The 20,157-nt window shown below is 40.8% G+C and overlaps 1 protein-coding gene across 4 annotated transcripts in view; it reads left to right on the forward strand.

Moving 5' to 3' along the window:
• Positions 1-20,157, forward strand: part of LEPR (leptin receptor) — a 101,915-nt gene that overhangs the window by 47,648 nt on the left and 34,110 nt on the right. The window lies entirely within an intron of this gene.

A 20,157-nucleotide genomic window follows, 5' to 3' on the forward strand; every position in this document is an offset into this window, starting at 1 on the left:
GAAGACTTGAAACGCGTGCGATTGGGTCCGGAAGCTGGGGGTGATGACAGGTCAATGTGGATGACTAAGCAAGGGTTATCCGGAGAGTTTGGACTTTGTAACTCCCGTTTATAATGTGGATTTCCTTGGTCACACATTTTCTTTTTTTTTTTTTTTTTTTTTTTTTTTTTAATTAAATCTTTATTGTTCAGATTATTACATTTGTTCCTCTTTTTTTTCCCCCCATAACTCCCCTCCTCCCAGTTCCCGCCCCACCCTCCGCCCTCACTCCCCACCCACTGTCCTCATCCATAGGTGCACGATTTTTGTCCAGTCTCTTCCCGAATCTCCCACACCCCTTTCCCCCCCAGGAATAGTCAGTCCATTCCCTTTCTATGTCCCTGATTCTATTATAATCAACAGTTCATTCTGTTCATCAGATTATTTATTCACTTGATTCTTAGATTCACTTGTTGATAGATGCATATTTGTTGTTCATAATTTGTATCTTTACCTTTTTCTTCCTCTTCCTCTTCTTAAAGGATACCTTTCAGCATTTCATATAATCCTGGTTTGGTGGTGATGAACTCCTTTAGCTTTTCCTTATCTGTGAAGCTCTTTATCTGACCTTCAATTCTGAATGATAGCTTTGCTGGATAAAGTAATCTTGGTTGTAGGTTCTTGGCATTCATCACTTTGAATATTTCTTGCCACTCCCTTCTGGCCTGCAAAGTTTCTGTTGAGAAATCAGCTGACAGTCGTATGGGTATTCCCTTGTAGGTAACTGAGTTTCTTTCTCTTGCTGTTTTTAAGATTCTCTCTTTATCTTTTGCTCTTGGCATTTTAATTATGATGTGTCTTGGTGTGGTCCTCTTTGGATTCCTTTTGTTTGGGGTTCTCCGCGCTTCTTGGACCTGTAAGTCCATTTCTTTCACCAGGTGGGGGAAGTTTTCTGTCATTATTTCTTCAAATAGGTTTTCAATATCTTGCTCTCTCTCATCTTCTGGCACCCCTATAATTCTGATGTTGGTACGCTTGAAGCTGTCCCAGAGGCTCCTTACACTATCCTCGCATTTTTGGATTCTTTTTTCATTTTGCTTTTCCGGTTGGGTGTTTTTTGCTTCCTCGCATTTCAAATCATTGACTTGATTCTTGCGCTCCTCTGGTCTGCTGTCGGGAGTCTGTATAATATTCGTTATTTCAGTCCGTGTATGCTTAATTTCTAGTTGGTTCCCCAATATAAGATCGAGGGTCTTATTAGTTTTCTTGTAGATCTCATTAAGTTTATCGGCGGCTTCTAAACAGTTCTTGAGAGACCTTAAAAGTGTGGTTCTGAACTCTATATCTTCCATTGACAATTTTGTCCTGTTTCTTTGTCTCCGCATTTTGTTATGCTTCCTTGGTGCACCCCCTAGTGGTCTTTGTTCGAAGTCTTATAGTTAAATCTTGATTGTTGTAGCTAATTCCAGGGAGGGTTTGACCTCCAGGCCAAGTGGCTATGAGAATCAGCTGTGTCAGCAGTGAGAGAACTTCTGTCCTCTAGGGAGGTGCTAATCTGGCATTTGCCTGAGGCTATCCGACAAATGCCTGTGTGCAGGGATTGGGCGGGGCGGGTCGCACAGGATCAACAGGGTGGGCCGGAGAGAGCAGTTATGGCGGCTCTCAGTCCTGTCCCCAGGGGCTCTGCCTCTCTGAGTCCCAGCACCCGCTGCAAAGCTCAGAGAGAAAGCTGCACTCGCTCTGACCGAAGCCAGACAGTCCCGCTTCTCCTGTTTGAGTCTGGGTCCCTAAAGACTCGCCCGGATCTGGAGCTCAGAGTCTGCGACTCCCTCCCGATTGAAAACGCCAACCGCGCCCTCCGCCGCCAGCCCGCTCCGCGCACTCCACACCTCAGAATTTGACTTCAGCACTGTGCCTCCTCTGGGTGTCCGTATGCGTTTCTCTTTCCTCCTAGTTGTAGGACTTCCACTCAGCCAGCGTTCCTGTGGTTCTGGGTGATGTCCCTTCCGTTTTTTGGTTTCACTTTTGAAGTAGTTGTTCAAAGCAGCAAACTCCGGCGTTAACCTATGCCGCCATCTTGGTTCTCCTCTATAAAGCGTCACACATTTTCATCACGTAGCCACTCCATTTCACTACATCTAGTTTACTTGGTCTCTTCACTATTACTCCTGTCAGCTCTCTTGGTGATTTCAACATCCACTTGGGTTATCTTCAATTTCTTGAATGCTTTACTTTCACTATTCTTTTTTTTTTCTTTTACCCCATCTAATTAACCCTTTCTCATGGACATACTCCAGACCTTGTCATTAATGATAAGCATTTATTTCTATAATCTCAGTTTCAAGGATCCCACACTTTGACCCTTTCTCCTCCTACCTCTTGTGTAAGGCTTACTCCCTCAACCTTAGGAGTAATCCTCCATGTTTAGTGGCTCTGCCTTTTGGGTACCTGAACATGACGCAGGGCTGGGGAACTCAAGCAGAGCCCAGAAATATTGCTGATTCAAGAAGACAGAGATAGAAGTTCAGATAGTATAAAGGGGCTTGAATTCATGGAGCAGAGTACTTGAAGCAGGGATGTGCACAGAAACTATTATGGGGGTCCCCTTGACTCTTTGGCTGGACACCAGTCTGCCATGATGGTAGGTAGGAAAGCTACTTAGAAGAGAACAATTACCAGGAGCTGTAAGCTAAACAATCCCCAGAAGTCACATGGGACCAAGAATAATTAAATTTTCCACCAAGTAGATTGGAGAGACCTTGTTGGATGTCAATGACTTTCAGCAGAAACCCCATAATAACCTACTCTAAAGTGAGGCCAGATTACTCCTAGATTCAAGGCTTCTCTATACTATCTTCCCCCAAACTAAAAAAAAAAAAGCTTAAAAGGCTTAGACTAGTGCTGAAGTAACTTAACTGACTGCCAGAACAAAATCGTCCATTCTTTAGAATAAGCATAATATTCACAATGTCTGGCATCCAGTAAAAAAGCATAATATTCACAATGTCTGGCATCCAGTAAAAAATACTAAAGGAATAGGAAATACACTTTTCTGTATATGAAGTAATGGAAAAATATAACCTATAACCAGCAGAAAAATAAAAATCAGTCAATAGAAAAAGACCCAGAAATGACAGAGATGATAGAATTTACAGACAAGGATACCTATTATTAATATTCTCCACATGCTCTGGACATAAAGAAAAATATGAATATAATCTATATAAAAGGCTAATATGCAAAGTGTCCCCTCGGGAGTTCGACTGGGAGAACGGGAGTTCCATGGCTCACTATGACATGCACTGACCACCGGGGGCAATGTGGAACATGGCAAGTGACCAGCGGCAGTGGCGGGGCACTGAGGGAGCTAGGGGAGGAGGAGGCGGGAAGGTGGGGAGGTGGTGACAGGGAACCGCGCAATGGTGGCATGCCTGGGTGGCAAGGGAAGGAGGAGGCGGGGAGGCGGGGAACCTGATCAGCCCTGTTAGCCAACAAGGCCTAGGGACCCTACCCATGCACCAATTTCGTGCACTGGGCCTCTAGTCCTATATAATAAAACCCTAATATGCAAATAGACCGAATAGCAGAACAACTGGCTGAATGACCAGTTGCTATGATGCGCACTGACCACCAGGGGGCAGGTACTCAATGCAGGTGCTGCCCCCTGGTGGTTAGTGCACTCCCACAGGGGGAGCATTGCTCAGCCAGAAGCCGGGCTCACAGCTGGTGAGAGTAGAGGCGATGGCGGGAGCCTCTCCAGCCTCCACTGCAGCGCTAAGGAGCAGTGAGCCGAGTGGTAAGGAGCAGTGCAGGCGGGCAATAAGGAGCTAGGAGTCCCAGACTGCAAGAGGGCGCAGGCCGGGCTGAAGGACCCCCCCCTCCAGTGCACGAATTTTGTGCACCAGGCCTCTAGTGAGGCTATAAAACATGAAATTGATGATAAAAAAGAACCGACTGAAATTTTTAGAGAAGAAAAATACATTATTTTTAAAGTAAATAAAAGTGTTCAATGTTAATTGGATCATTTTAGAAATAGTGTTATTCAATCAAGAAACATTTAGTGTGTACAGGTCACAGTGCTAGGCCCTGTGAGAAGTATACTTTCCATTCTTCCCTCCCTCCCTTCCTCCCTCCCTCCCTTCTTCCCTTCCTTCCTTCCTTCCTTCCTTCCTTCCTTCCTTCCTTCCTTCCTTCCTTCCTTCCTTTTCTCCTCTCCTTCTCCTTCTCTCTTCCTTCCTCCCTATAAAGATGGATTCATGGATTATTTTAATTTATGGGCTATAATCACTTTCATTATTTTATTTTTCAAATTATCTCATTTGGCTAGTTGAAGCTTATTTAAGCTGGTCCTTGTGTCCCTTTGATGTATCCCATCTTTTACATTTGTTTTTGAGGATTTTTTACTTTCCAGCATTAGAATGTTTCAGGTTGATTTTATACTTTTCCTGCTATAACACTGGAAACCGCTATTTCTCTAAGGAGCCCTGATCCTTTTTTACTGGAGAATGGTATTTACAAAGCAGTATCTAGGGGCTAGATGTTTACTGTTACTTGGGTTGCATTATTGCTAGGTCCTCTTAACTATAGAGCTAGTTATATGTGTACACACACAATACAGACATGTTACATATGTATACACAAATCTACATATCTACATCTCTCTGTATATAAATATATTAAAAGTGTGTGTTCATACTAATATTTCCCATTTTACTCTAAAGCCACAGGATCTGTTCTAGCCTTTTTTCTTTTCCTGTAACTCCTTACTCCAGTAGTAAAACACCTGGCTTCCCTTTCCCACAATCTGTTACCTATTTGCTCAGTCCTAGAATACATATCAAGTTATTTTGAAATTGCTAACCCATACCACTGTGAAAAACATACTAATTAGAGTATAATGTTTAGACTTGTTTTGTCTTTGCTAAGGCTAACATTTACATTGGCAAAATACTAGTTCCAAAGTTAATTAGGATTCCTTCTCCTCCTTCTCAGTCCCTTGTGGTTATATTATTAACTTGATACACTTTAAGGTCCATTTGTTTTTGTTTCATTCCTCTTCTTTTCCTCTTTTATTTTCTTTCTCTCTCTCATCCTCGTTGATTTCTCATTGTTTGGTAATATTTTACATCAGAAGAGTACTTTGTGTTTTTACAAAATGCTTCTTAAACTTGTTTTCTTGATAAGACTTACCTAGTTCAGTGCTTCCCACTTGGACCTGATTCACAAGATCTGGGTTGGAGTCGGTAATTGCATTTCTGTCAAGTTCCAAGTGATGCTGATGTGACTGGTTATGAACTAGACTTTGAGAACCACTGATCCGTAACACTTACTAAAAACAGATGACTCAGCCCCAGACCTACCGAATTCTCCATGGAGGGTCTCGGGATCTATTTCTTAAGCCTCCATGTGACTCTTATGATAAGACTAGTCTGGGACACTAGCCTGGTTTTGAAATTAGTTGGGATTGGCAAAGTAGAATTTTTGGGTAACATTTATATAGATTACTAGTCTGAATTTAAAATAAGTGACTTGATTAAATTACATACAAAGCTGATATTAAATTTTCCAATTCCTGTTAATTGGTTTGTCTGTTATGTTTTGCTCTAAGTTTATGTCACAATCAGAAGTTTGGGTGGCACCAATTTGGTGTTATTCCTATAGTAATTTAGTATAAATCTCGGCTTATAAAAGTTTTAATACATTCACAGAAAAATTTTCTGGAAACAAATAACTTGACCAAAGGCCAGAGGACAGAATGTGCTTTCTGTAAACTACTGTGGCTACCAAAAATGAAATTTCAATACTAAGTACTTATATATATGGAAATTTTGAGTGGAAAATGGACCAAATGTAAAATTTGCAAATAAGCCAAATTTAAAATTTATTTGACAGATGTTTTTGTTTATTTGTTTGTTTGTTTGTTTTTACTATTTCCCTTTCAAGTAAAGTGAGATTAAATAAATAGAAGCACTGTGTGTGTGTGTGTGTGTGTGTGTGTGTGTGTGTGTGTGTGTGAGTGTACTGGCAAGGCATAAAATAGCTTGCTGCATAAAAATATTTTAGGAATTTCAGTAATTCTTTCCTCCCTCCTCCACCACGTGTGTCCCCGCACCCCCCTCCCCCCCATTAGTTGCCTCCTATATGCACCCTGACCCAGGATTGAACTCGAAACCTGGGTATGTGCCCTGACCAGGAATCGAACCTGAAACCTTTTGGTGTACGGGATGATATTCAACTAACTGAGCCGCTGGGCCAGGGTCAGAAATTTTTGTTTTGGTTATTTTAAGCCAATGTATCTCTTTTTTATTTTAAAATATTGACCATCATTTTAATCCTTATAGTTTAAAAGTATCAAATTTTTAGAGTATCATTTGATGTTCATAAATACTTAAAACTTTTAAAAGTCTTTTTGAAGGTAAAAGGAGTTCTTGTGCTGACTTTGGCAAGGAGCAAAGCTGGTCTAGTCCAGGTTTCACACAAACTTGGAAAAATTTCTGTTCTCTTAAATATGACAAATATCAAATGTTTTCCTCAAGGAAAAAAATAATTTGAAATAACTATATAATTCTCTAATGTTCTAATTTATAGAAATATTAACACAGCTCATATTAAGGATTCTTTAGTTGTGGCCCCTAAAGTCTTTATTATCCTGTATATAAAATGACAATGGCAACAGATAAATTTATCTTGTAATAATAAGGCATCTGGGTATAATGAAATGAGCACTGAAGATGGAAGGGCAAGACTTCATATGAGGTCTACCTTCTCTCTGAGCCTCAGTTTCTTACCCATAAAGTAGGTGATACTAGTTCCCTCATAAGGTGGATTAAAAAATTGTAGTAGGTATTGATTCTCAAGGTGTTTTATGTAAATTGTAAATATGTTATATTATGAAATTTGCTGATATATTTAATGTTGTTTCTCTGTTTCTGTGTCTTTTATCCATCAAGTACCCACCACTAAGGAATACAAAGTATTTTTAGCCTATAGCTGGGATTGAAATTTTTTTTCTTAAAGGGCCAGGTAGCCAATATTTTATTATTTAAAAAAATAATTTCAGAGAGTAAGAGAGAGGGAGAGAGAGATAGAAACATCAGTGATGAGAGAGAATCATTGGTTGGCTGCCTCCTTCATGCCCCACACTGGGAATCGAGCCTGCAACCTGGACATGTGCCCTGGCCGGGAATTGAACCGTTACCTCCTGGTTGATAGGTCAATGCTCAACCACTGAGCCATGCCAGCTGGGATTGCTAGCCAGTATTTTAGATTTTGCAGGCCACAGTATCTCTGTCATAACCTTGTAGCCATAGTTAATACGTAAACAAATGAGCATGCCTCTTTTTATGGACACTAACATTTGAATTTTATATAATTTCCACATATCACAGAACATTCTTCCTTTTCTTTCTTTTCTTTTTTTCTTTTTTTTTCTTAGAAAACATTTGAAAATGTAAGAAACCATTCTTAGCTCACAGGCTGTACAAAAAGAGGTATATTTGGCTTGTGGGTTGTAGTTTCTTGACTCCTGCTTAGAACATTTGAAAATTAGTTTTAGATTGATTCTTAGAGTTTCGTGATAGGGTTATCTCTTGGGGTGGCTTGGGAAATTTATGAATAGAGATGCTTTTAAGAGAAAACAAATTATGAATTACTGTAATATGTATTCTATAGTTATATATAATCATATATAGTTACTATGAATTTTTGCTATATATTTTTAGCATCTTTGTGTATATTGAAATTTTAAAGAATATGGAGATTGACTAAATAAAACACAGCAGTGAAGTGTTACAGAGAGCAAAGAGATAATCTAATTGGTAATCAGCATTATTCTACAATTATCCACTGTATTTAGAAAAGGATAGCATTGGCAAGACCATCTAAGTCAAGAGAGTGTAATTCTAGCTTATTTTTTATTTTAAAAAGAAAAATATCACTAGAATTTTTAAAACATAAAGACATAAAAAATATTAGTTGAGAATATGTCTTGTTATCGGTTCAGTTCTATTTTTGCCTTAAAATTTGGGAGTTTTTCAGTCAAAGCTCCTGACATAAAACCACAATTTATTCAATTTGTTTCATATCCCTTTGATAAAAGCTTTTATCTTAATCTGCGAAAAACACATAAAAGGCAAGGCATAATATTTTTAAAAATTACAGTTTATTGGCTTTGTTTAAAGATTTGTATAAAATGGAAAGTACTAAGTCAATCCACCTCTGATTAAAAACAGCATTTTATGGGTGTACAGCACTTCAAGTTTTCAAAGATACTTTTATGTAATTGTCTTTGATATTTACTACAACCTTGTAAAGATAGATATTGCAGGCATTTTCTCTGTCTTACGGATTAAGGAAACTGAGGCTCATAAAATGCCCTTACATGTCTGTGGCTCATAAGCAAACATAATAGCTTGAGTTTGAGTCTCAGTATGGATTTAGTGTGCATTTTGCAACAATATTATTCCTTACACAGTGCCCAGTAGACTGCTTGCCACATTAAAAGGTCTGTATATGCTGTTTCCTGATTGGTATTTTAGAACTAAATTAATACTAACATCTATGATAAATTATGAAAATTTATCATAATTCAAAACATTTAATGATAGTGGGACATGTGTGGAAAGACTAGGGTACATTTCTTTCCTGTTGTGTTTATATCTGAATGCACAGGTATATGCTAGTTAGCACAATTTCTAAAGCAACACTTCCTCCACACTGAATTTGTAATTGGTATATTTATCACATACAGTTGTTTCCTCCAAAAGGACAAACATTTCTGAAGGCAATGATCATGCCCAAATAGTACTACTCTCTCCCTATCCCCAAGTGTTTTTTAAAAAGCATAGAGTGGTTTGGATAGAAGGCAGCTGGTATTTATAGACAGAATGAGAGTAGCTCAAGCAAGATAGGGGAATGAGGGGCATTGGTACCCCTCCCCCCCCAAACACACACACACACACACACACACACACACACACCGACACTCTAAATCTTCTCGTTTACAACAAGGTTTAGACTAGGGGACCATGCAGATTAAATAAAAACCATTAATAAATCAGAAATAACAACTCTCTGTGTCTTGGTTGCATATCATTGTTCCTTATGCCTTGAGTTAGGTAACCTTACCCAACTAATTATAATTAATTTTATAAAAATATATTTTTATTGATTGAGAGAGAAAGAGAGATAGAAACATCAATGATGAGAGAGAATCATTGATTGGCTGTCTCCTGCATGCCCCACACTAGGGTTCGAGCCCACAACCCGGGCATGTGCTCTGACTGAGAATCGAACCGTGACCTTCAGGTTCATAGGTAGACACGCAACCACTGAGCCACGCTGGCTGGGCTATAATTAAAATTTTAAGGTTAACCCACTCATTTGTAGATTTACAGTGATAAGCAGAGCATTGTATTAGAATTCTAATTCCTCCATATCCTTGTTCAACACTTGGTATGATTAATTTTTTAAGTTTTAGCCATTTAATATGTGGATAGTGGTATCTTATTGTGGTTTTAATTTGTATTTCCTGAATGACTAATGATGTTGGGCTTCTTTTCAGGGACTTATTTTCATTCTTATATCTTCTATGGTGAAAGGACTGTTGACATCTTTGCCTATTTTTTTAAATTGTGTTGTTAATTTTAGTTTTACTGAGTTTTGAGCATTCTTTATGTCTTCTGGGTACAAATGCTTTATCAGGTAGGTGATTAACAAATGTATTTTCTCAATCTATGGCTTGTTTTTTTGTTATTTTTCATAGTGTCATTTGAAGAACAGTTTTCAATCTTGATAGAAGTCCAGTTTATCAATTTGTTCCTTTTTAAAAAATAAATTTTTATTGTTGAAGGTATTACATATGTCCTTTATTCCCCCCATTGCCCTCTCCCACCTCCCTCCCCCTAAGCCTTCACCACATACTGTCTGTGTCCTTGGGTTACACATAAACGCATATGAGTTCATCAGTTGATCTCTTCCCCTCCTCCCCATCCCTGCCTTCCCTCTGAGGTTTGACAGGCTGTTCGATGTTTCTATGTCTCTGGGTCTATTTTTGTTCATCAGTTTATGTTGTTCACTAGATTTCACATATGAGTGAGATCATGTGACACTTATCTTTCTCTGACTGGCTTATTTCGCTTAGCATAATGCTCTCTAGGTCCATCCATACTGTTGCAAATGGTAAGGGTTCCTTCTTTTTACAACTACCTAGTATCCCATTGTGTAGATGTACCACAGTTTTTTAATCTATTCATCTGCTGATGGGCACTTAGGCTGTTTCCAAATTTTAGCTATTGTAAATTGCACTACTATGAACATAGGGGTGCATATATCCTTTCTGATGGGTGTTTCTGATTTCTTAGGATATATTCCTAGAAGTGAGATCACTGGGTCAAATGGGAGTTCCATTTTTAATTTTTGAGGAAACTACAAACTGTTTTCCACAGAGGCTGCACCACCAGCAGTGCAGAGTTCCCACCAGCAGTGCAGAGAGTTCCCTTTTCTTCACATACTCGCCAGCACTTGTCGTTGATTTGTTGATGATAGCCATTCTGACAGGTGTGAGGTGGTACCTCATTGTCGTTTTGATTTGCATCTCTTGGATGATCAGTGACTTTGAGCACTTTTTCATATGCCATTTGGCCTTCTGTATATCCATATTGGAGAAGTTGTCTATTGAGGTTCTTTGCCCATTTTTAAATTGGATTGTTTATCTTCATTTTGTTAAATTGAATGAGTTCCCTGTAGATTTTGAAGGTTAACCCCTTTTCAGATGTATCATTGGCAAATATGTCCTCCCATGGAGTGGGTACTCTTGTTATTTTAGTGATGGTGTCTTTTGCTGTGAAGAAGCTCTTTATTTGATGTACTCCCATTTGTTTATTTTCTCCTTAATTCCTATTGTCCTAGGGGATGTATCTGTAAACATATTGCTATGAGAGATGTCTGAGGTTTTGCTGCCAATGGTTTCTTCTAGGATTTTTATGGTTTCCAGTCTTACATTTAAGTCTTTTATCCATTTTGGGTTTATTTTTGTGTATGGTGTAAGTTGGTGGTCTAATTTTATTTTTTTGCATGTATCTGTTCAATTTTCCCAACACCATTTATTGAAGACTGTCTTGACTCCATTGTATACTCTTGCCTCCTCTGTCAAATATTAAATGATCAAAAAAATAGATGCAGAAAAAGCATTCAACAAAATCCAACACCCTTTCTTGATAAGGACTATCAACAAAGTGGGAATAGAGAGATTACACCTCAACATAATAAAAGCCTTATGTGACAAACCTATAGCCAACATCATACTCAATGGACAAAAGCTAAAACCATTTCCCCTAAGAACAGGAACAAAGCTGGGATGCTTGCTTTCACTACTCCTGTTTGACATAGTACTAGAAATGCTAACCATTGAAATCAGACAAGAAGAAGAAATAAATGACATCCAAATTAGAAATGAGAAGTAAAATTGTCACTATTCGCTGATGATATGATACTGTACATAGAAACCCCTAAAGACTCCATCAGAAAACTACTAGATTTAATAAATGAATTTGGCAATGTAGCAGGATATAAAATTAATACCCAGAAATCTATGGCATTTTTATACACCAATAATGAATTCTCAGAAAGGGAAACCAAACAAACAATCCCATTTAGTATTGCAACAAAAATTTTAGATACTTGGGGATAAACTTAACCAAGGAAGTAAAAGACCTGTATTTGGAAAACTACAAGACATTGAAAAAAGAGATAGAGGAAGATATATGCAAGTGGAAGAATATACAGTGTTCATGAATTGGTAGAATCAACATCATTAAAATGTCCATACTACCCAATGCAATCTACAGATTCAATGCAATCCCCATTAAAATACCAACAGCATATTTCATGGAGCTAGAACAAATTCTCCAAAAATTTATATGGTATCAAAAAAGACCCCAAATGGCTGCAGCAATCTTGAGAAAGAAAAACAAAGTTGGAAGAATCATCATACCAGATTTCAAATTATACTACAAAGCCACTATACTCAAAACAGCCTGGTACTGGCACAAGAACAGGCATATAGACCAATGGAACAGAGCAGAAAACCCAGAAATAACAATTTGTTCTTTATGGATGATACTTTTGGTGTTGAAGCTGACAAATTTTACCTAACTCAAGGTCACAACTCCCCCCCCCCCAACCCCCCGCCGGCCCCCACCTTCTGTTCTAGAAGTTTCATAGCTTTAGGTTTTACATTTGAATTGATGATCCATTTAAAAAATATATGTCTTTATTGATTTCAGAAAGGAAGGGAGAGGGAGAGAGAGATAGAAACATCAATGATGACAGAGAATCATTGATTGGCGCCTCCTGCACGCCCTCTACTGGGGATTGAGCCCACAACCCTAACATGTGCCCTTGACTGGAATCGAACCTGGGACCCTTCAGTTCTCAGGCCAATGTTCTATCCACTGAGCCAAACTGGCTAGGGCTGGTGATCCATTTTGAATTAATTTTTTAATCTGGTGTGAGGTATGGATTGAAGGGTTTCTCACCCCACCCTCTCCAAATCACTGGAATATAGAGATCCCATTGCTCCAGCACAATTCATTGAAAAGATTATCCTTTCTCCACAGAGTTGCTTCTTTTTATTTATCATTTATTTATTTATTTGAATAACAAAAGATATTTTACTAAAACTGCCGGGGTCCAACCCCAGCAGGTCCAGGGGTCCCCAAAGGTGTGGATGGAGTCGGCGAAGAAGGAATGACACAGAGACAGCGTTCAGTTGATCAGCAGCCTAGCCAGGATCTCTAGCCAGGATCTCCAGCCAAGTTCTGGTCTGGATCTCCAGCGAAGTTCTGCTGTTTATTGTCTTGTTACATCCGTATTTATACCAGTTGATTTTAATCCTGTCAATTTCTATTACAAAGGTTAGGGCGTTTCTTATCTCCACTCCAGGGAGTAAAGATTATGTAGCTTAAGCATGATTGTTTGTAGTTAAAGTGATTAACTACCCGCCTGGCACTTAGTTAAGGAGTTTCATCCCCTCCCTAACTTCAGGGAAAAATCCCTACCTGGGGAAACAACCTTTCTCGGAGAGGTGACCTTGGTTAAAACACACAGCGCTAAGGGGAGCAAACATATTAAGAACAGTATGCTATATACGCCAGGTCCCTTGAAACATATGCTGTGCAGATGTTTCTGTCCTGCAGCGACTGTGTCAAGCAGCAAGGATGGACTGGCTTCCGGCAAATTCCCCCTTTTTTATTTTTTAAATGATAGCGCATGCAAATCAGTGGCCACCTCTCAGACTGGCCGTTTAAGACTCGGAAGAAGACTGGCAAGCAATGACAGTGAGCATAACCATAAACATAGTGGATGGAGCGCACAAGGAGCCCCATTCCTGTAGAAGGTTGCTGGCCTCTTCAGTCAAGGGATTTCAGCTGTCCTCAAGTTGTTGGTTTGATTGTCTTTGTTGGTCTGGCTAGCGGGCGGCGTCACTGGCGACGGGCTTCCCGAAGCGTCAGCGAGTTGAAGGGCTGCATCAAAGGGTCCATCAGGGCCGTGGTTGATGGTGGTGTCGGTGTCCGAGGAGGAGTAAGCTGTGCCCTCTGGGTCAGCTGATATGGAAGATGGAGGGTAGTAGAGAGAAAAAGAAGAGAAAGCAAAAGAACTACAAGGCATGGAAGTGTTTAGAAAAAAGAAGGAGAAGAAAGGGAAGAAGGCAGCATCCTGACACAGCCTTTTCCTTCAGCTGACCCTTTCCCCGTGGTCCAAGGTAGAAATGGGAAACAAGTCCTGTTGCAGTGAGAGGGCAGCTGCTGTCAGCCAGTCTCTGTCTTTACCTGGGTCCCTATCTGAGCTGGGCATAGGAAGCGGGAAGCAGCCATGGGGACAGGAGACCTTCCTCAGAAGGGGCGAGTGTTCAAGCCCCTGGACCATTGGGGGGGGGGGTGAGGATCTGTGCCCCACCTCTGTTGAACCCCAAGTTCTCTCCTATTGGCCCCCCGACTGTGCCTGTCTTAGGTTGCCCCACCCTGTGGTGTCTTACCCGTCTTTGACTACCAGCCATCTCTGGGCCAAGTAGGGTGATGTGAGGTTCAGCTCTGTCTCCTTGGTAGCCTATGTCCCTCTGGCCTCCATGCCCAGCAACTGCCTTGGGATCCCCTTGCCTGCTGACGGGGCCCCGGCATTGATCACATATCTTGGGGAACCCAGGTTTCTTCTCCAGGGAGGGCCCAGCTCACGCTATTGGGTGAGAGACAGATCCATGGTACCAGCCACCATGAGGCTTCAACCTCAGCATGAACAGAGAGCTCAGGCAACAGCTATGGGAAATTGGATTGTAAGAAGAGGGTCCCTCTTGGCACAAGGGTAAGAGGCGCCAATACAGGACAAAGGAGAGTCCTGGAACAGGGCTTTCTCAGCCCAGGATGTCAGGCTCTTGGCACAAGACAACTCCATGTATGGGGCATATACCAAACACCCCTAGTCACGGCATAAAAGGGAGGTGCCCTTCCTGGAACAGTAGGGTAGGGAGGTTCTAGAAAACGCTGTGTTCAGGAAAGAAGGAGAAAGGCCAAAGAACCAGCAAACAAGTAGTTAGATTTTAAAAAAAGGAAAAAGGAAAGGAGATGTGGGGCAAAGCTGGGACATGTGGAAAGACAAAACGGAGGCACATGTGATCCTCCCAATGGACAGATTGTTCCAGCTCAGGGCTGCACATCTGCTGCAGACGGGCACTGGTCAGGTGTGCTATGATGAGGCAGAGATGGCGGGCGGTGAGACATAAGGTCGGACTAGACGGTCTGGAATCCACACAGGTGAGTCTGCGTCCTGTGGAAATATACAAGCATATCCTCTCCCCTGGGTTAAAAGTACATCAGGTCCCTTCCAGGCTCCTGTAAGCAAGTCTCTCCATTTGACGAGGGCTTTAGGTTTAGTTAGATCAGGGTTCCAATGCCTGTACATCGGGGAATTTCCCTCAGAATCTACATTTAGTATATTAATTACAAATTGAGCATGTTGTAGAACATGATGAGGAGAGGAATATTTAAACTCATTTTCTTGTAATTTTTTAATTTGTTTTTTTAAAGTTTGGTGAGCCCTTTCTACTATTGCTTGGCCTTGAGGATTGTAGGGTATTCCTGTAGTATGTGCGATGCCGAATGTAGAGCATAAGTTTTTAAAAGCTCTAGAGATATAGGCAGGCCCATTGTCAGTTTTAAGTGCCCTTGGTATTCCTAGGTAGGAAAAGCATTGGAATAGATGTTGACTTACATCTTTAAAGGCTTCTCCTGTACGTGCAGAAGCAAGGATAACATGAGAAAAGGTATCAATACAAACATGCACATAGCAAAGTTTGCCAAAAGATGGGACATGAGTAATATCCATCTGCCATAAGTCACAGGGTCTAAGTCCTCTTGGATTAACTCCAGTAGCAGGGCTAGGAAAATGAGTAGGACAATGGCTGCAGTCACGCACAATACTTCGAGCAGCTTCTCTAGATATGCGATAATATAGACGGAGAGCAGAAGCATTTTGATGGTGAATGGCATGAGACCGCCGGGCTTCTTCTAGAGCTGTACAAACTACTGGGCAAGTTAGTAAATCCGCCTGATAATTTCCTTCGCTTAAGGGTCCTGGCAGGCAGGAATGAGCTCTAATATGTCCAATATAGAAAGCCTTTTCTTGTTTATGAATGTAAGTTTGTAGCTGAGTTAACAAAGAGAAAATGGCTGTTCTTCCTTGTGGGAGAGAGGCGGTCTCAATATGAGGAAATAATTTAACTATATATTGAGAGTCAGTGTACAAGTTAAAGGGGACCTGTTGCAATTGTTCAAAAGCATAAATAACTGCCAAAAGCTCTGTTCTCTGAGCTGACATCTCTAGAGTTTGTTGAACATGGGTTATTGAGTCAATGATTGTTACTGCCCTACCATTAGAGGAACCATCTGTGAATACTAAGGAGGCAGGAGGTGATAATGGTTCTTTTGAACACTTAATAGGAAATATAAACGGATGTAGGGAGAGAAATTGCAATATAGGTGATCTTGGCAAATGATGTAAAATTTGTCCTGGGAAGTTACCTATAGCTATTTGCCACTCTTCTTCAAATTGTAATAGTGTGTCTAATTGTTCTCTTTTATAAGGTATTATTATCTCAGTAACTTCTCTTCCAAAGAGTTCGATACTGCGTCGTCTACCTTTGATAATGAGAGTGGCCACTAGGGAGGGATAGGGTGGTACAATCTTCCTAGGAGTGACAGGTAAATGTATCCATTCTAATGGTCCTTCCTGCCACAAGCATCCTGTAGGAGTATATTTAGTGGCTAGAATAATTAAGGCCCAAGATTTGGAATAATCTAGATACTGTAGTTGCTGTTTATTGATGGCCTGTTCTATTTTTGCTATAGCCTTTTCTCCTTCTACAGTTAATTGTCGGGGAGACTTAGGGTTAGAATCTCCCTTTAAAATGTCAAATAGAGGTTTTAAGTCAAGAGTGGTTATTTTTAGATATGGCCTGACCCAGTTGATATCACCTAATAGTTTCTGATAATCATTCAATGTGTTTAAATGATCTTTTCTTAATTGTAGAGGCTGATGGGTGATAGTAGAGGTATGTAATATTCTGCCTAAGTATGAAAAAGAAGGTTCAGTCTGAATCTTTTCTGGGGCTATTTTTAGACCATGTTCTTCTAAAGCAAGGACGGTCTGAGTAAGAATTTCCTGTAAAGTAGCCCGATCTTTATGAGCTAGTAAAATATCATCCATGTAATGAATAAGATATAGATCTGAAAATTTCTTTCTGATAACTTGCAATGCCTGATCTACAAACTTTTGACATAATGTAGGACTATTTTTCATCCCTTGTGGGAGAACCTTCCATTGATATCTCTGATAAGGCTGTTTAAAGTTTTCTGATGGTATGCTGAATGCAAATCTTTGACAATCAGCTGGGTGAAGAGGTATAGTGAAAAAACAATCCTGTAAGTCAATAACAACAACACAATACTCCTGTGGAATTGCCACAGGGGAGGGCAGTCCAGGTTGTAAGGAGCCCATATCTTCCATGGTGGCATTTATGGCTCTTAGATCTTGCAAAAGTCTCCACTTGCCTGATTTCTTTCTTATTACAAATATGGGTGTGTTCCAGGGACTATTTGATGGCTCTATATGTCCCTCTGCTAATTGCTGATCAATTAATTGTCGGGCTGCTGATATTTTCTCAGATGTTAAGGGCCATTGCTCAACCCATACTGGTTGTGACGATTTCCAGACTATGGGATCAGCAGTCCTAAGGGCAATGGCCCCAATTACAGATCCTGTCGAGGAGTGTGAGGTATTACTTTCCTTTCCTAATCCCTTTCCTGGATTAAATCTCGTGTCTAGCATCTGTGATGTTACTCTATCACTGGGGCTATATAATACAACTCCCATTTGAGACAAGATATCTCTTCCCCATAATGTAAAGGGGATAGTCGTAATTACATAGGGACAGAATGTTCCTGAATGTTGATCTTCATCAGCCCAAGTTAGAATCTGAGAACTCTTTTTTACATTAGATGCCTTGCCTAGTCCTACTAGGGAAGTGGAGGTGGTGTGCGTGGGCCATGAAGAGGGCCAGTCCTTCCCTGCTATGCAGGAAACATCTGCTCCTGTGTCCAATAGACCTTCAATTGGTTTTCCCTGAATTTGTAAAATTTTTGTAGGTCTAGTAGCATGGATTTCTTGTATCCAAAATGCTGCATCACTAGATCCAAAGCCTCCGGCCCCTCTAGCTTCCTGGGTAACAGCTGTCCCTATTTTATGTATTGGTAACAGGATTAATTGGGCAATTCTCTGGTTGGGCTGAATCTGTATAGTTGTGGTGGGTGGGGAAAGTAAAATCTGTATTTCTCCTGTGTAGTCTGCATCAACAACTCCTGGGATGACTAAGATCCCCTGTAACGAGGTGGAGCTCCGTCCTAATATTAAACCTATGGTTCCCTCAGGCAGCGGCCCAGACACTCCTGTAGGAATGGCTGCTACTGGCGAGTCTGGGGTTAGTACTGCATGGGTGGTTGAGTGGAGGTCCAATCCTGCACTGCCTGGGGTTGCCCTGAAGAGGTCACTGACTGATCGAAATTTGCAGAGGGGTTGAAGGTTGATGCCCCTATTATTGCAGGGGCCTGGGGCTGGCTCCTTCTCAAGTTTCCCAATTGAGGTGATGGGATATGACCTCCTTGGGAGCTATTTGTAGAGTTTAAAGGCCGACCATTTTTATGGTATCTTGATCTACATTCCTTTGCCCAATGGAATCCTTTCTGACATCGGGGACAAACGGTTTTTGGAGGATTAATATTATTCCCTAATGTATTTCCAGGCTGTCGAGGCATCTGGCCTGAGTATTATTATTTTTATTTGGGCATTCTCTGCTAAAGTGCCCAGATAAGCCACAAGAGTAGCAGTTCATATTTCTTTTATTACCTGTATTATTGCTGGCTTGTCCTATAGCCTGTACATATTGAGGGTATGTCTCCCCTTTGAGAGCTGCAGCTATAGCTACACCCTGTATAAATGCTGGACTTACATCAGCACACTGTTTTATAAAATCATTTATAGTTCCTGTTCTGCGAATCGGCCTTAATAAAGCCTGACAGGTATTATTAGCATTTTCAAAAGCCAGTTGTTTGATTAGGATATCGGCTGCCTCTTTGTTATTGATTACTCTCTTGACTGCCTGCATGAGGCGAGAAAGGAAATCCTGATATGGTTCCTCGACCTTCTGTTTAACCTCTGTAAGGGTGGTGGTTTTTCCTGCTGTATAAGGTAGGGATTTCCAGGCACTTACTGCACAACTGGTTACTTTGGTAAGTGCCTCTGTGGGCATATTCATTTGCTCCTGAGCCGTGTTAAAATCACCTTCTCCTAATATCATGTCTAGGGTTATTCCTTTTCTGGTTTTTTCGCTAGTGGCTACAGCTTTCTTAGCAAGGTCTTCATATTCAGTTTTCCATAATAAGTAATCGCCTCCTGAGAGACAGGATTTACAAACCTGTGACCAATCATAAGGAGTCATCCATTTACTGGCTAGGGTTTCTACCAAGGTTTGTGTGTAAGGAGCTAGAGGTCCATATTCAGAGCAGGCCAATTTTAATTCTTTAAGTACTTTGTAAGGTATAGGCTCCAAGGTGGGGTTTCTATTCCCACCAGACTCATTCTCATATGTAACTGGGAAGCAGAGTGAGAATTCAAGATCTCCATTAGCTTCAGCTTCTCTTATCGCCCTTTGAAATTTAGACATGGAGCTCATAGGAGCCACAGGACCTGGTTTAGGCTTCCTTTCTAATTTGGGGAGCCTGTTTTGAATGGGAGGGCCATTCTCCTCTCTACTGACTGGAAAGGACCAATGGTCATGTATATGATATTTATTCTCCTCCCGATCAGTAGGCATAGCTAAATTGCTTTTAGATTGAGCTGAAGACAATGATGATGTATCCTCTCTGGGTGGAGCCGAGGGACTATTTAAATTTTGAGAAAGTTCAACCGTTTTTGCCTCTGGTGCCAAGGTGTCACAGATTGAATCCCAGAGGGAAAAGAAACATGGCAGGACCTTCTCAGATCCATGGTGTTTCTTTAATTGCTTTCCTACTTCAACCCAAGTTTTTAAATTAACAGTTCCATCCTCTGGAAGCCATTGACATACTTCTTCTATAAAACTTTCTTTCTGACTGGGAGTAACCTTAACTCCAATTCTGCTAGTAAGCATATGCGTTAAAAGATTAATACAGAGTCTTTTTTCTTTAGACTCAGTATGACCCATCTTGTCAATCTAAGTTCTGTACTAACTACCCGCTTACCCTACTTATCCTCTATAGGGGGGGGGGGGTCTGAAGCACCCTACGGTGCAGTCCTATCTGTCCCAAGTACGGGGGGACTTACCTAAGGGGTCCCTGTTCGGGCGCCAGATGCCGGGGTCCAACCCCAGCAGTTCCAGGGGTCCCCAAAGGTGTGGATGGAGTCGGCGAAGAAGGAATGACACAGAGACAGCGTTCAGTTGATCAGCAGCCTAGCCAGGATCTCTAGCCAGGATCTCCAGCCAAGTTCTGGTCTGGATCTCCAGCGAAGTTCTGCTGTTTATTGTCTTGTTACATCCGTATTTATACCAGTTGATTTTAATCCTGTCAATTTCTATTACAAAGGTTAGGGCGT

This window comes from Myotis myotis, unplaced genomic scaffold, assembly GCF_014108235.1.
Source record: "Myotis myotis isolate mMyoMyo1 unplaced genomic scaffold, mMyoMyo1.p scaffold_m19_p_2, whole genome shotgun sequence".
NCBI classification, from domain to species: domain Eukaryota; kingdom Metazoa; phylum Chordata; class Mammalia; order Chiroptera; family Vespertilionidae; genus Myotis; species Myotis myotis.